The 16,990-nt window shown below is 52.9% G+C and overlaps 1 non-coding gene and 1 pseudogene across 1 annotated transcript; both read left to right on the forward strand.

Moving 5' to 3' along the window:
- Nucleotides 1–6,154: 6,154 nt before the first annotated feature.
- Nucleotides 6,155–7,116, forward strand: LOC115337762 (annotated as a pseudogene).
- Nucleotides 7,117–14,006: 6,890 nt separating this feature from the next.
- On the forward strand, nucleotides 14,007–14,079 carry TRNAF-GAA. The gene has a single exon. It is a non-coding gene; the product is annotated as a tRNA-Phe (tRNA).
- The last annotated feature ends 2,911 nt before the right edge of the window (nucleotides 14,080–16,990 follow it).

Here is a 16,990-nt window from a genome sequence, read left to right on the forward strand (position 1 = left end):
CCAGCACCTCTCTGCTGCACATCGCACACCAAAAGCCGTCTTCATATCCCACACTTGCAGGGGAGTGCCCAGGACAAGCGCACGTGCCAGTCCGGGGTCCTCTGGGCTGGTTCAAAAGAGAACCAGAAGCGATCTCCTCCTGCAGGCCCACAACTCCCATGGGCTCTCCGTGCAGCTCACAAGCTTCCCTGAGCATTTTCTCAGTGTCCCCCTGCCCCAACCTTTCTAGGTCCACAGGCTGTAGATGAGAGGATTGAACAGGGATGTGGGGATGGTGTAGATAAGGGGCTCCTGTCAGCCTATCTCAGCAGGGCTTCTTCTGGGCATCACACACCCAAGGATGAGGGTGTCGTAGAAAAGAGTGGCACCATGTGAGGCGGGAGGAGGCAGGTGGAGAAGTCTTTCTGCCTGCCCGACCCGATGGAGACGTCCTCAGGGTGGCAGCTCTGATGCACACAGGATGACCATGTGAACAGGAAGGGGGAGGATGGGATCTAAAAAGCAGGTCATGACAGCAAAGAGCATGAGTGTCACAGTGCCAGTGTGTGAAAGCTCCAGCAATGGGGTGAAATCACAGAAGAAGTGGTCCCACTCCAACTGGTGGCCACAGAACGGTATCTGGGACATGACGAAATGATACTGTAGCTGACAGAAATGCCCCTAGCGAAGGAGACAGACCTGGCATGTTCCTGAGTCTTGTAGAGAGCAGGGGGGTGGCACACCAGCCCAGTACTGATCGGTAGGATGTAGTCACCAGCAGTAAACACTCTGCACATGCAAAAGGACATGAGGTCCTTACAGCTCCAGTGCCTCATTGGCCTCCTCACCCACCTTCCACAGTAGCCTGCTCATGAACCTGGAGACTTCCTGGGGTTGCTGACAAAAGACCTTTTCTGTTTCCTCCTCTCCCTGAGCAAGCAGTTTGTAACTGCAAACACCAGGTCACTCCTGCTGACTCCTGCTCTGACTCCTAAATGACAAAAGCTGTCCAACCTGTTGTCTGTCACAATAGAGGACCCTCCACAAATCCAAGCTTCCCCTTCATACAGGGGCATAGTCCTCGTCCTCCCTGCTGCTCCCTGGGCAGAGCCTGTAGCCCTCCATTGCAGCACCACAGCTCAGCAAGCTGTCCCACCACGTCTCATTTCATCGAAAACCATCACAGTTCTGTGACAAGCCATGGGTCTCCAGCTCCTCCTGGCAGTGCACATTAGGGCCACGGCATCTCAGCTGTGGCAGCGTAGTGGACCAGCAGACTTCTCATAGGGAAACCTGAACACTGGTCCTGACCAGAAAAAATTTGAACATCGAGTTCTTAGGGCTGCGCTGCACCCTGCTACGCGATCCAGCACGGCCATCAAACCTGTGTAATGCTGCACAGATCCCTGGGCCAAAGGACAACCTCAGCAGCATATTATTACACAAGAGCCTGCAGGCAGGTCCCACTCTGTACTGGACATCATGCCTCCTGCGTGGCCTTGCCTGTATCCTAACCGTGCAGCAAAAACATTCTCATAAAAACATCATTTCTGTTTGACTGTTGAGACGATGGGTAGAGTTGTTCCTTGTAAGAAAATCCTACAGTACCTTGAATGACCAAAAGAGGAGACTGTCTTCTATGGATGCTGTCTGCATGGTTTGCTGCATTCAGGTAGAAGGCCCATTCAATGCTACACCACCTGGGGTTCCCACCATCTAAAGGGGCCTTAGATGATCTGCATGATTCTCTCCTTATAGTGTTAACGATGATGAACATATTTTCAAATGCAGCTCACCGTGTCCGAGTTCCTTTCTTTCCTGGGGTCATACCAGACCAGCACCTCCTCGAGGAAAAAATCACTCTCTCAGCACCCTTGGATGCAGCCCCTATGGTTCCCATGGACTGGTAAGGGTGTAGTTTGGCTTGAGTAACCCCGCGCTTGATCCCCATCCACTGCTGGTTGTTCTCCTCCAGAGTCCTGCCTCACAGCTCAAAGGCCTGGGTGACCTTGCTGGTATTAACCGAGGCTGATGACGTAGAGTACCTCAGATCTATCTAGAGCTACTCTTCCTCATTTCAGCAGTGGTCCTACCTTATCTCTTTTGCTTCTGTAACAGTTCCTGAAGTACCAAAAGTTCATCTTGGTGCCCTTGAAACCCTTTTTGAGCTTCCACCGAGTTTTGACATGGACCATTGCTGTGCTTGGAGGATGATGTCCTTGAAGACAAGATGTATCCAGGCACACTCTGAAAATTCTTGGTCTTTTCATTGACTGGATCATCAAGGGAGTGAGTAAAAACCCCTGTGTGTGACATGCTTCCTGTTCAGCAATGCCTGGCAGCTCTTGGAGAAGAAGCAGACCTTGCCTCTCTGATGACTGATGCCTCTGACTGATGGCTTTAGTGTATAGGCAAACAGGCACTAAATCGCACTCTCTGTGATGCCGTCTGGGACGTCTATGACGCACCCACCCTGAATGGGAATTGCTTTCCTGCAGCTCCTGTGAGGTCCCTGCCAGCCTTGGCATCTCGTGTAGCTCTGTGGCCCTGGATTTGGACATGAAACAGAGTACGTGCCCTGAATTCTGTTAGGCAGTGTGGGGACAAACCTGGGACACATGCCATTACAGTCAGTGGAGGTATAGTAATTCAGCTGCTCTCCCTATGGTACATGACTGCAAGAGTTCATATGAATACCTGTATCAAGTGCCAAGAAGATAAGGAGTAGGAAAATGAGGAGATTGAAGTAGACGGACGCCTGTAATCTTGAGAGCAGACAACAGACGACACTGTATTGCTTAAAACACACACATACTTACAGTCACATATTCTGCAAAGTCACTGTACACGTGCACAAGCATAACATATGATTGGTTATATCAACACTGTACACGCGCATAAACATAAGATATAATTGGTTATACTAACTCTTTACACGCGCAAAAACATAGGACATATTGGTTATACCAACTAAAACATGCGAAACTTGTCTCAGTCTAATTGGTCTAGATACTAAACTGCCGAATTGAGATTCTTTGTGCCAAGTTCCCTTTATTGTGGAATGTGCACCTGTGTTCTTCTAATTGGCATCTTTCTATTTTTGTCTTATTGTTTATTTCTGTCCAAGGTCTTCTAAGGCGTCTGGAATGCTCTTGCGACTGTTGTTAGCTAAATATGTGTCCACATGAAAAGGTTCTTTTGGCCTTTATTTGGGCATAAGCTGCCATGTCACTTGGCCAAAGGAATTTCCCACCAGGCTCATACATGATTCCCAAGATGTTGCCCTGTCTCTATGAACTTCTCTGTTACAGTTTGCTGTTACCTACATGTATCTTGGACCACCTCTGGCAGTTCAAATGTCATCAGGGATTTTGCATCTGAACACCTGACTCTCTGCCTTTCCTCTCCATTAATTCAGATGGGAGCTGAGACAAGGAGCTCACATGCAGGTGTCTATTTTGCTCACACGTGAACTGAGGCAAGAGGAATCCCACCTCCTGTGGCTTTGTGGTGTGCATGGGAGGGAGCTGAGCCTCCTTCCAATGCCATGAGTAGAAAGGCAGGATGATTTGCCTCCATTGACCCATGGATGCCTTCCCTCAGCAGGGGTAAAGGAGATCCCTGCCTGCCTCTCTCTGGGGATCCTGTCTAACAATACGACCAGAAAATGTGGCATGTAGATGTAACTTTGTCTCTGAGAGGAGAATTTTATTTCAGGAAAGAAGTGTCTCTCCCTAGCTGATGGAAGCAACACCAGTGATTGCTTCAGCCTGATTTCCAGCAGGTTCCCCTGAGCCCCAGGGACACCAGGAGGGAGCCCAGAGGGGGCAGAGAAAGTGCTGCCTTGGGCTGGTCCTCTGCTGCTGAGCTGGGCTGGGCTCCTGGGCTGGAGGGAGCTCCTGGCAAGCAGGCAGCATTTCAGAGAGACAGCTCTGCCCAGGAGCAGCTCCTCTGCAAAGCGCAGCAGGGCTGAGGGCACTGCCTGCAGGCACTGAGAGTAGACAAGAGAAGTGACAGAGAGGTTGAAGGCAGTCTGATGTGGGAAGACAGGTGAGAGCTCACCGGGGAGAAATCTTCACAGCCCTTCACAGGGTAAGTCTCTGGCTGCAGGGCAATACTGATGAGTTCTTGGAAGTGTCGCCCAGACTTGGCCACATGCCAGGGCTGATGGGACCTGTCAGGATGGCTCTCCTTGCTTTTCTCTGGTGTGGAGGAGGAGGACATGCTCCAGAGCAGGACTTCCCTGCTTCACCATCAGAGGGACAGAGCAAGACAGCTTCCTTCTCCTGGTAATGGCTACAGTGGTGTGAAGGTGGGTGTGCAGCCAGGGGTCCCACGGCTGTCCTTCCAAGCAGGTGCACTGCAGCCCAGGGCAATGTGTGCTGGGGCAGGGACTCTGCTGTCTGCCAGTGTCAGCTCTCAGCCTGCCCAAGAAGCTCTCCATGACCATGCAGGGAGAAGCTGTGGGTGGAAAGAACGACCCCCGGCAGGCTAGGGCAGAAGCAGGGCACAGACCTTCTGCTCTCAAGAAAGTGTTGCATGGGTCAGGGCTTCTCACAGCTTCAGCTCTACCTCATGACATTTGTAAGGGGGTTTCTCAAGCAGCACATCAGCTTAGCAAACAACTCCCCTTTCCAGCCACATCAGGTTCTCTGTGATCTGCTCTTTAGCCCCCTGCACAAGCAGAGATGCCCCTGGGCGGTGCCCTGCCCCTGCGAGGTGTTTGCAGGCAGAGGTGAACACACGGCAAGTGGGATGGGGTTTGTGAGCACCGACAGGGGGTTGAGCTGGGGACAGGGAGACGGCTCCTGGCAGAACAGCTCCAAGCAGCAGAGACAGGGGCAGGCAGTGAGAGGGAGCTGCTGCCAGAAACACTGGGGAGGTGGATGTGGGCACCTCCCTGCTGTCCCTGCAGCGCAGACACCTTCCCCTGAGCAACTCCTCCCTGGTCTCCTTTCCCAGTCTAAGCAGAGCCTCTGCCCTCAAACTCATGAGGTCTGAGACTTGCATTGCCCCTGCAGCATCCAGAGCCCAGAAAGAAAGGACAACCCCCTGTGTCTATCTTTGTGTGCCCCTCTTCCCTTGGCAGGAGCATTGTGGCCTTCCAGGGTCATCCGCTCCTGCCTGTGCTGCCCTTGTTCTCACAGTTGGATTTGCTGAGTCAGTGTGGGGGGGTGGGTGTCAGCAGTGGCAGGTTCATCTCCTGTCAGATGCCGACCCTTTGGGTCCTGCTTTGCAGACGTGTCTATGGCAGCAAAGTGCCCAAGTCTCCTCTGGGCAGCTTTAGGACATTCAGCTATGTCCCTGGGGTGTCCTGCTGGGCTGCAGGGTGCCCTCCAGAAGGGCACAGCTCTCCCATAGTATCTCTCTGCTACCTAGGATCCCCATGGAGAAGACACCTCGCTGCTAAGGCTGTGGAAATGCTGCTGGGCAGCTGTACGTGGGCAGCTGCAATGGTCCCTCTGTGTCCCAGTCTGGGAGGGGAGAGATGAGGTCGTCCTCAAGTACCCTGAAAAAAGCCGAGGAGTCTGGCATCTGCTCTTTGAACCTGGCTTCCTCTGCTCTCAACAGCATCCAGTTTCTTTTTAGGGGAACACCTGAGTGGAACCCTCCTCCAGCTCCAGGCTGCCAGCACAGGACAGCTGAGACCAGGACTGATGGGCAGAGCAGCTCTCCTCACTCTGCACTAAGGGATTGTCCCTTTGCCTCTCGGGATCCACAAGATTTCACTTGGAGTGCATTATAAATGTCAGGGATTTCAACCACCCAAACCCACTCCTAAATGTGGCAAATGCAACTAGAAACAAAACGAACAAAACAGAATCCCTTCAGCTCTGTTCTGCAGTTGGGCAATTTGAGAACAGCAATGCTGAAAAACTCTTTGATATGTCATGAGTGCATTTCATTTGAGATCAGCCTGTGTTCCTAGTTCTCTCTCACTGCAGAGCAAAAAGGACTGCTCGAAAGCCCATTACAAAGTCCCTGCTCCCAATGGCCCCCTCAGCCAGCAAAAGGTGGAGCTCAAGTGAGGGAGCTGCAGAGAGGTCTTCCTAAAAAGAGAGAGTCTGAATATGGGGTTACAAGGAGACATGCAATATGTTTTGCTCAGAGAAGTCTGGCCTAACTCACTAGTGCCTTTTGCTCCTCAACAGATAACCATACGCGGAGGAAGCAAATGTCCAACCACAGCTCCATTACCGAGTTCCTCCTCCTGGCGTTGCAGACACACGGGAGCTGCAGCTCTTGCACTTCTGGCTCTTCCTGGGCATCTACCTGGCTGCCCTCCTGGCCAACAGCCTCATCATCACCACCATAGCCTGTGACCACCGCCTCCACACCCCCATGTACTACTTCCTCCTCAACCTCTCCCTCCTCGACCTGGGCTCCATCTCCACCACTGTCCCCAAAGCCATGGCCAACTCCCTCTGGGACACCAGGGCCATTTCCTTCTTGGGATGTGCTGCCCAGGTCTTCTTTGTATTCTTCTTCTTTGGTGCAGAGTATTCTCTCCTTACTATCATGGCCTATGACCGCTACGTTGCCATCTGCAAACCCCTGCACTACGGGACCCTCCTGGGCAGCAGAGCTTGCGTCCACATGGCAGCAGCTGCCTGGGGCAGTGGGTTTCTCCATGCTGTGCTGCACACTGCCAAGTACATTTTCAGTACCCCTCTGCCAAGGCAATGCTGTGGACCAGTTCTTCTGTGAAATCCCCCAGATCCTCAAGCTCTCCTGCTCAGATGCCTACCTCAGGGAAGTTGGGGTACTTGTGTTTTGTGTGTGTTTAGCGTTTGGTTGTTTTGTTTTCATTGTGCTGTCCTATGGGCAGATCTTCAGGGCTGTGCTGAGGATCCCCTCTGAGCAGGGACGGCACAAAGCCTTTTCCACCTGCCTCCCTCACCTCGCTGTGGTCTCCTTGTTTATAAGTACTTGCCATGATTGCCTACCTGAAGCCGCCCTCCATCTCCTCCCCATCCCTGGATCTGGTGGTGGCATTGCTATACTCAGTGGTGCCTCCAGCAGTGAATCCCTTCCTCTACTGCATGAGGAACCAGGAGCTCCAAGATGCACTGAAGAAGCTGATTCAAGCAGTAGTCTTTCAGAAGCAGTAAGCTGCTTCTGTCTCTTCACAAGTGATTTCCAATGTATCTGGGGAACCTCCTGTGCTTTGGGTATTTTATCTGTGGTCACCATATTTGCACAGCAATGTCTGCATCTGCTCTACTTGCCAACAGGCAGGAATCCAGCCTGTCCGACCCAGAAGTCTTTGCACATGTGTCTGGCACGATGGCACAGCTGGCCTCCCGTGTCACATCTCTGTAATAAAAGGGGATTTTCCCATTTCTTGTGTCTGGAGATTGGTCTCTTCTTCCAAAGCTGAGATCAGGAACAGGCTGAAGAAATTGCCCCCCTACAAGGCTGTGCTGCTGTGCTGGGGTTCTCTGTGGGCTGAGGGGAGGTGGGCATAGGGTGATGAGTTAGAGAATGAGACTGGAGTGAGCTTTCACTGGTGGCCTTGCTAATTGGCCACTTCCAGTACTGGCCACTCAGCACAGGTTTATGGGTGAGTTTTGGTTTATGGGTGAGTTTTGGTACATGGCCATTTCCTTCCTCCTGCTGGGCTCACTGCCTGCACTGGGGGAATGGCCAGCCCTGCTCAACCTCTCTCCTTCTGCAGACCCTGACAGACCCTCGAGCAGGGATGTCACCAAAAACCCACATGGGATGTGGATAGGGCTGGGTAGGTTCCAGGACCTGGAAGAGGCTATCTCAAGGAGGAGTAACAGAAGGGGGACAGGGCACAAAGGGCATCATGCAAGAGAAACTGTTCCTCACACCAAATACACCTTTTGCCAAGCTGCGCCTGCACAGTGGGGCTGTGGGACTACGTGTGAGGCAGTGGGGCTGGCCCAACTCAGGACAGGGCACTGACAGGGGCCACGAAGCAGCTGCCAGGGGATGACCACCTGAGTCTTTACTGAAAAGGTCTCTCTGGCCTCTGTGCTCAGGGAAAGGGGTTCAAGGAGGAGGAGAGCACTTATTGGCAAGAATCTCATGAAAACCCACAAGGACACATGCCAGTTTCTGCCCCTGCAGGGGACTCACCCTGGCAATGGCACAGGCTGGGGTCTGGCTGGCTGGGAGCAGCCCTGTGGGAAGGGTCTTGGTGGGCAGGGAGCTGGACAGGAGGCAGCTGTCTGCCCTGGCAGCAAGGGAAGCCACCAGCATCCTGGCTGTACGACCAGGAGCACAACCAGGAGGTCAAGGGAAAGGAATTCTCTGGAATATTGCACCCAGATTTCAGATCCCCAATTCAGGAATGATATTGGCAAGCTAGAGCGGGTTTAGCAGAGGGCCCTCAGGACAGCCGAGGGCTGGAGCACTTTGCCTGTGAGGAGAGGCTGAGGGATCTGAGGTTAATTTGGCCTGAGATCCCTCCTGACAGGGAGGTACAGATAAATCCAAGCAAGATTCAATTACTTTGACCTCCAGTGCTGTCCAAAAAGGCCTTGCACAGATGTGGAAGAGGCTGAGGATCTCATGGCCTCACTTCCTTACTCCTTTCCTGGTAAGATCTTCCCCCAAGTCTCCCTGGTCCTTGAGACTCCTAGAAGCCTCTGTGGTAGCAAAGCTTCACCCATGGGAGAGCAAGATGCAGCTGGGGAGCACTAGTGCCAGTTGGACACAGGCAAGTGCATGGGTCCAGAGGGGATGCACCCAAGGGTGCTGGGGAAAATGGCTGGTGTCATTGCAAGGCTGCCGTCCTTTGTCTTTGAAATGTCACGGCAACTGCAGGGAACATGATGATCTGTGTTAGAAAGTCCAGCCGGTGGCCAGTTTCTAGAGGATTCCCTCACTGAGAAGTGCTTGGGGCAATGTTGTCTGACATCTTTAGTGACAGCCTGGACAATAGGACAGAGTTCACTCTCAGCATGTTTGTGGATGAGACATAACTGGGGGGAGCCCTCCATTGAGTAGGGGCAGGGAGGGGAACTAGGTGATGCTCAGAAATATCTCCCACATGTAATTGCTCAATAAATCTTTACCTGGAGTTCTCTGTAAAGGCAAAATAGGGAGAGGCTGAAGAAGAGATGGGAAATACATCAATATGGATATAGTATTTTTTCAGAAGAAAATTTTTCCACTCAGAGCACTGGTAGGAAAATTATTTTGATGAACAACTCCACCTTAATATGTTGGCAGAGAGAAATTACTGTAGTGGACTCATGTGGTCTTCCCAAATAAAAAAATAAAAAGAAGAAAATAATTATAAGAACTGAGCCAAAATATCTGACATTCTGAAAATGAAGATTGGTTTCGGTTATTGCCTAGAATAACGTTTAAGTAGGTTTCAGCTCAAGACTAAAGACATACATTCAGGTCTGGATTCATTTGCCCACATACAGAGGCTGTTGCTGTCTGAGCTGCCCCAGGGTTACAGATGTACCTATAAGGTGCTTGGAAATGTGACCCAGGGCTCCCTTCTGGAGCGTTTAGCTGGTCACCAGGAAATCTCCAGGCTTTTTGGTGGAGACAACTTCTTTCTCTCCATTTACTACAAAGGAAAGTCTAGACAACTCGATTACATGTAGACATCTGAGTTGAGGTGTCTGGTGTTGGGTAAGGGCAATCTTGTCCTTTTTTTCACCAGTTGACAGGGACAATTCACGTGCCCTGGAGGGAATGTGAAGGGAGTGTGTCTTGCTGATTTAGGGACTCCTTCCAGAAGTGCTGGTAACACAAAGATGCTGGCCACGCAGAAACAGAGCGTTTCACTGAAGATGGTCACCCATCTTCTCTGTAACAGTTGAGAGAGCTCAACACCTCAGAGTGTGACTGGCTGTGTGAAAGGGTGAGCAGTGGCAAGGACAGTCCTGGGCAGGGAGTGTTGTAGGGCACTGAACTCCATGCGAGACACAAACATATTGTATTTAATGTTATAGGCCTGATTATGATAGAAAGGTTCAGAAAATGTCAAAAAAAAAAAAAAATGAAGCAAGAAAGAAATTAAGGAAACAATTTAAAGGCAAGGAAATGTTTTACTTGTGTGGTGGGTTGACCCTGGTTGGACGCCAGGTGCCCACCAAGCCGTTCTATCACTCCCCCTCCTCAGTTGGACAGAGGGAGAAAAATATGACAAAAGGCTCGTGGGTCAAGAAAAGGAGGGGGAGATCACTCAGCAGTTACCATCACAGGCAAAACAGGCTTGACTTGGGGAAATCAGTTTAATTTATTACCAATCATATCATAGTAGAGTAACAAGAAATAAAACCAAATCTTAAAACACCTTTCCCCCCACCCCTCCCTTCTTCCCAGGCTCAAATTCACTCCCAAATTCTCCACCTCCTCCCTCTGAACAGCACAGCGGGATGGAGAATGGAGGTTGTGGTCAGTTCATCACACGTTGTCTCTGCTGCTCCTTCCTCTCACACTCTTCCCCTGCTCCAGCGTGGAGTCCCTCCCATGGGAGACAGTTCTCCATGAACTTCATTATGGGTCCTTCCCAGAGGCTGCAGTTCTTCATGAACTGCTCCAGCGTGGCTCTTTTCCATAAGGTGCAGTCCTTCAGGAACAGAATGCTCCAGTGTGGGTGTAGCAGGGGGTCAGCAGTCCTGCTAGCAAACGTGCTCCAGCGTGGCCTCCTCTCCCCACAGGTCCTGCCAGGAGCCTGCTTTGGGTCACAGGCTTCTTTGGGTACATCCTGCTGTTCCTGTGTGGGGTCCTCCGTGGGCTGCAGGTGGGTATCTGCTCCACCGTTAACCTCCATGGGCTGCAGGGGGAAAACCTGACATTCCTCAGGAGTCAGTTCTGGGAATGGCACTGTTTAAGATCTTTGTCAGCGACATGCACGGTGGGACTGAGTGCACCCTCAGCAAGTTTGCCAACGACACCAAGCTGTGTGGTGCGGTCGACACACTGGAGGGAAGGGATGCCATCCAGAGGGGTCTTGACAGGCTTGAGAGCTGGGCCTGTGAGAACCTCATGAAGTTCAACAAGGCCAAGTGCAAAGACCTGCACATGGGTTCAGGCAACCCCTGGTATCAATACAGGCTGTGGGATGAAGGGACTGAGAGCAGCCCTATGGAGAAGGACTTGGGGGTACTGCTGGGTGAAAAGCTGGACATGAGCTGACAATGCATTTCAATGCATCTTGCATTTCTTGTTTCGTATCCTATTTCTGAGATGTTTCTGTGGTATTTTCAACTTTGGGTAGCAGCTTGGGTTAACTTTCCTCATAGCAGCTCCTACGGTGCGTTGCATTGGTGGCCAAAACAGTGTTAATAACACTGCCATGTTTTAGCTGTTACTAAGCAGTGCTTGCAAGTGTCAAGGCCTTCTCTGTTTCTCTCTATACCCCCTCAATGAGTAGTTTGCATTGCTTGACAATAGAAGAGCAGGGGATGTCATGTAGCAAGGCCAAGCTTCTTGCTCTATATTGGTGTCTGTGTCCATGTTTTTGGTAGCGGATGGGCAGCAGGAGCTCCTGGGAGAAGAGACAATGGGTTATCTCATGCCGGACACAGCCAAGTCCAGCCAGCTCTGCAACAGACCTACTGCTGCCAAAAGCTAACTCATCAGCAAAGCTGGTGGCACCTCTGTGAAAGTGTATTTAAGAAAGGGCACAAATGCCAGAGTGGGACAGGAGTAAGGAAAAAAAAGAGCATGAGGAAAATTCCTTTAAACAGCAGGGTCAGTGAAGAAGAGGGGGAGGAGGAGCTCCATATGATGCAGAAGAGATTCCCCTGCAGCCTGTGGAGGGACCACAATGGAACTGGTGCAGCCTGTGGAAGATCAAATGCCAGAGAAGTTGGATATTTCTGGAAAGAACTGTAGCCTGTGGGAAGGATGCCACAGGAGAAGTGTAAGGAGGGAGCAGCAGAGGGCAAACTGTTAGGAACTGACTGTAGTCCCCATTCCTCCTTTTACCACTCACAGGGAAAGGAGGTAGAGTCGTCAGCAATGAAGGAATGAAGCTGAGCCTGGGAAAAAGGGGAAAGGGGAGGTGCTGTTGTAGTATTTATCTTTTCTTCTCGCTATCCAACTGTCCTGGGTGCAGCTGGGATAGAGTTAATTTTCACAGGAACCTGGGAGGGGGCACAGCCAGGACAGCTGACCTGAACTAGCCAAGGAGCTATTCCATACCATGTGATGTCATGCTCAGTATATAAATGGGGAGCGGGCTGGGGGGTGGTCTCTCGACTTTCGGTGGGGAAAGTGGCAGAGTGTTGGGTTCCGGATGGTGAGCAGTTGCACTGTGCATCACTCGTTCTGTATATCCTTGTATTAGTACCGTTGTTGTTGTTGTAACTTCTCTTTTCGTGTTGTCCCAGGAAATTGTCCTTATCTCAACCCACGAGGTTCCAGGGTGGTTTTTTTTTTCTTTTCTCCTTTCTGGTTCTCCTCCTCATCCCACTGGAGGGGAGCAGGGAGGAGTGAGCGAGTGGCTGCGTGGTCCTTTGTTACCAGCTGGGCTGAAACCACGACACCAACCCTATTTGAGTTGGTAATAAAATAAGTTAATTTTCCTCCTGTTGAGCCTGTTTTGCTCATGACGAATTGGGAAGTGATGTCCCTGATTTCATAACAAGCAATTCAGCATTGTTTTTCCTTTTTTCTCCTTCTGTACTGTTGAGGAGGAGGAGTGAGAGAGTGGCTGGCTGGGCATCTGGCAGCCAGCTAAGGTCAACCCACCACACAGTCTCCCACAGTTTTCTTATATCAAAGCTAGGAAGCTACAGTCTTGACAGGTGGGCAAAGAGGTGAGTAAAAGACTGATTGGATGCATCGGGGTCTCTTCTGGGGCTTAATGATGCTATCAGTGTCCTGGAGGAGCTGACAGCGTTTTCAGATGACACAAACCTGAGGTGCGGCCCAGTCTATACGCTGGAGTGCTGCCTTCTGGAGGAACCTTGAGAGGTTGGCAGAGTGGGCCAAAAAGAACCTACTAGATTTCAGAGAGAAGAAATGCCAGGTCCTGCCCCTGGGGTGGCCTAAACCTGGGCAACAGCCCCGGGTAGACTGCAGCTCAGCAGAAAGGGCCCTGGGCGTCATGGTGGACAACAAGCTGCACATGAGTCAGCGGTGAGCCCCTGCAGCCAAGATGGCCAAGAGCAGCCTGCCTGTATGAAGAGAAGCATGGCCAGGAGATGAGGGGGAGGGATTCTCCCCCTCCATTCACTGCTTGCTAGACCACATGCACAGCACTGCACTGAGTTTGGGGCCTCCTGCCCCCAGTACAAGAAAGATATTGATCAACTGGAGCAAGTTCAGTGAAGGGGCACCAATACAGTAAGGTGAGTGGGGGTGTGCACGGGGCTGGAGAACTTTCCAGCTGAGGAAAGGCTGAGGGAACACTGTGCAGTATGGAGATGAGAAGGCTTTGGGAAACCTCACAGGAGCATTTCAGTACCTATCAGGCAGTTAAGAAAACAGAGCCAGGCTCTTCATTGTGGTGCATGGTGGGAAAAATGAGAGGCAAGGGACAAAAGTTGAAAGAATGTTCAGGCAGGAGATGAGGTCATAACCATGCGGTCACTTACGCGCTGGAAGAGGTTGCCCTGAGAGGTTGTGCAGTCCCAGTCCTTGGAGGTTTTCAAGCCTTCTCTCCCCCTAAATATGGTCTCCAAACATTGAACAGAACACTCTTGCTCATGCAAGAAGGAAGCAAAAGCCTATGGCACCAGCAAAAGCTCTGCCTCCCCTGGGCCCTCTCTCCCCTATGAAAGAGGTCTTCCACCAACCCCACCCTTCTTCCACCCTCAGCTTTGGCCGCTGTGTGTGTCTGGCCTGCCCACTTGCCTTCTCCACTCACCTTTGTAACTGAGGCCCGACACATATCTTGGCACTCCCACTGTAAGCTGGCACCCACCCCACACTTGGAGTCTACCTGGCCATGGAGGCAGGTCCCCTCTGCCCGGTGCTGGGCACAGCTTTTCCCTGGAAATGTCCCCAAGGAGCTCTCTTCATGTGTGTGTCAGCCTGCGGCCTGGCAGGGGTGGAACTGGGACAAGGGCTGCTGGGGAAGGGCTGAAGTAGCTCAGCTGGGAGAGCGTTAGACTGAAGATCTAAAGGTCCCTGGTTCATCCCCGGGCTTCAGCAATGATTTTCTCCTGTAGATTTTTGCAGAGACTGCCTGCCTGCCTGCCTTCTTCCAGCCTGCCCTGGCCCTCCTTGCTCCTTCACCTCTTGCCAGAGCACAGCAGCTGCAGATCTGCAGGTTAGAATGAGCCTTCCTCTTGCACTGCAAGCCCCCAGCCTTCCCCTGGACAGGACTCTCCATTCAGTGCTTCTTTGGGGTGGTCTCCAGCCGTCCCTCCTTCCCTGCTCCACAGCACTTGGCATCTCTCCATTGCAGGGGCTCTGCAAAGACCCTGTCTCTCTTCTCTTTGTCATTCTCGATGGTGCACAGACTGCTCCCCTTGTCATGGACACATCGTGGGAGAAGAGAGTCTCTCCTGCTGGCAGGCATCAAGGGGATGGAGCTCAGTGGAAGAGTGCCTGCTTCGCATGTGGAAGGTCCTGGGTTCAATCCCTGGCATCTCCAGGGGTGGTGCTTTTGCCCTGACTGCCCAGCCTCAGGCAGGTGTGGGCTGGAGCTCGGGCATTGCTCCTCTCCAGGCCCTGTGCGCCTGCCCTGCCCACCCAGGGCTTGGCTGTCAGGTGGGGAGGGCTGTGTGGGCTGTATCTGCTGAGCCCTTTCTTGGAGGAGAAGCAGGCAGCTGTGCTGGACCTGAGCCCAGGTCACTGCCCTGCATCCTACACCCACCCCACCCACCACCCAGGGACAATGCTTGGCAGCAGAGTGTGCCTGGGAGGAGACCTCAGGGAGGGGATAGACAGCAGCAGCAGGCTAAGGAATCCTTTCTGGCTGCACTGGGAGATGTGCTGTGAGGGTGCTGGTCCAGCCCAGGTGTCCTTTGGGACCAGAGCCACACTGCCCTGCTGGCTTTCCAGGGGTAAGGGTCTGAGATTGTCCTGTCTCCAGGTGAAGATCCCATACCACATGGGAAGTACTCTGTGCCAGCAAGTAAGGCTGTGTGGGCTGGACAAGCATGGGCAGGGCTGTGGGACTCACAGCTGGAGTTTTCCTTCCACCATCACCACTGGCTTAAGCTCAGGGAACGTGGATCTGCTGAGGTCAGGCACAGCCCTGCAGAGGTGGGACTGGTGGGGCCGGTGCCCACCTCTTGCTCCTGGGGTGTTTGGTGACTCCGTCCACCCTGTGCTGGTAGGATCAGGGAGTCACAGGTCTGTCCACAGCCATGCACAGGCAGTGAGGGCCAGAAGATGGTGCCTCGGCTGCTCCCCTGGCAATAACACCCACAACCAAAATAGGGCATGAGACATGGATTTTCACTGCAGGGTGCCCAGCACCCTGGTGAGCCAAAACTCAGAGAAATGAGGCTGCTCCCCTATGGGCTTTAAACAGCCAAGCTCTGCCCAGCATGGAGGCTGCAGTGCTGAGACTTGGGGTCTCACTGTGATCCCCCTCAGGCAGGTGCTCGGGAGCTGCAGGAACAACCACAGATCTGGGGTACAGTGACAATCTTGCTTTGCTGCAGAGAATGGACCCAGCCTGCAGGGCCAGACTGTTCAGGTCCCCAAATGCCATGAAACAGGCTCTTGTGCTCAGGTGTGCTGCCCCCCTCAAGTACACACAGGCCTGTGGCTCATCTCCCCAAGGAGGAAGAGGAAAATGTCTGCCAGGTGCCAGAGTAAGGGAGAAATATTACCCCTGTGGGAGGGCAGAGCTGGCAGCAAGGTGGCACAGGACAGGCGCTGGGTTCCTCTCCCCAGTCCCCACTTGGAGCACCTTGAGTCTGCACGTCAGTGTCCATACTGTCCATAGCCCCCACCATCCTGTGTTCAGAAGATAACACTCCCCCCTTCTTCTTTACTTCACTTTGATACCTTACTTCTCTGAGATGCAGGGCTGGAGCTTGCCCCCATGGGAGTTTTCCAGGGGATGGAGGCTGTGTTTGCAGTGCCCATGTCTGTCACCCCTCACTGTGGGGGTCTCACCCTGGGAACGCTGCTCTCCCATGGGGTCTGCCAGCAGGAAAGCTCTGGGGTATGGAGCAGAGGGATATGTGTGCCTGGGCTTCTCCCAGATCCCCCCAGGATCACCCCAGGGGTGGAGGAGCTCCCAGCAGGGAATGGGGCAATGCTGAAGTTGGAGACGGTGTTGGTGACAGCCAAGTCCTCCCCGCTTCTCCTCTAGGGCCAGATCCTGCTGCTTGCAGCAGTACTGACCTCCAGCAACTCCCCACAGGGAACCCTGCCAGAGATAGCCAATGCACCTTCCAGCCCACAGCAGAGGAGCCTTTTGGGGAAGTGCCACAAGGGTGTGGAGACCCACCAGCAGGACCAGGGAGAGCAGTTTGGGCACCAGGTCCTGCCCACTTGTCAAACCCTTCTCCCTGCCTGGTTTCTGCATAAAAGGTTTCTCTGCCCATAGATGCTGGGGCAGCTGAAAGCCACAGCCAAGGGAGAGGGACCCTGGCTCAGCTCCCAGCAGTGCCTCTTCTAGGGGAGGGGCACAAAATCTCCTCTGCCATGGAAACATGCCCACGTGAGCATCCTCCCAGATGAGCCCTTCTCCAGGCCAGGGCCTGCACCACGGTTTGTGGCTGCAGCACACATCTCCTGGGGATCCTTTCTCCATCCCCCTGGCCCTCCAACAGTGCTGGGGAAAAGGTGCCCCCATCGCCCCTGCTCCCATCCCTCTTGTACCTGCACACAAGTACCGCCCTGACACAAACCCAAACTGACATCCCTGGAGAGGAAGCAGGAGGGAAGGGGTGGGGCTGGAGGAGAGCAGGAGGAGGGGGTCCCAGGGCTGCCGTGGCACCTTACAGCCTCTGCTCAGGAAGACGGCAGCTCAATGCCTTGACAAGAGTGCTCAGGATCTGCGAGGGCCCAAGGCAGCAGGAGCAGCCCATGGAGACTGGGCTCCTGGCAGAGCATGAGGAGAGGGGGTCCCAGGTCTGCCGTGGCACCTTACAGCCTC

Source organism: Aquila chrysaetos, assembly GCF_900496995.4.
Source record: "Aquila chrysaetos chrysaetos chromosome W unlocalized genomic scaffold, bAquChr1.4 W_unloc_6, whole genome shotgun sequence".
Lineage (NCBI taxonomy): Eukaryota > Metazoa > Chordata > Aves > Accipitriformes > Accipitridae > Aquila > Aquila chrysaetos.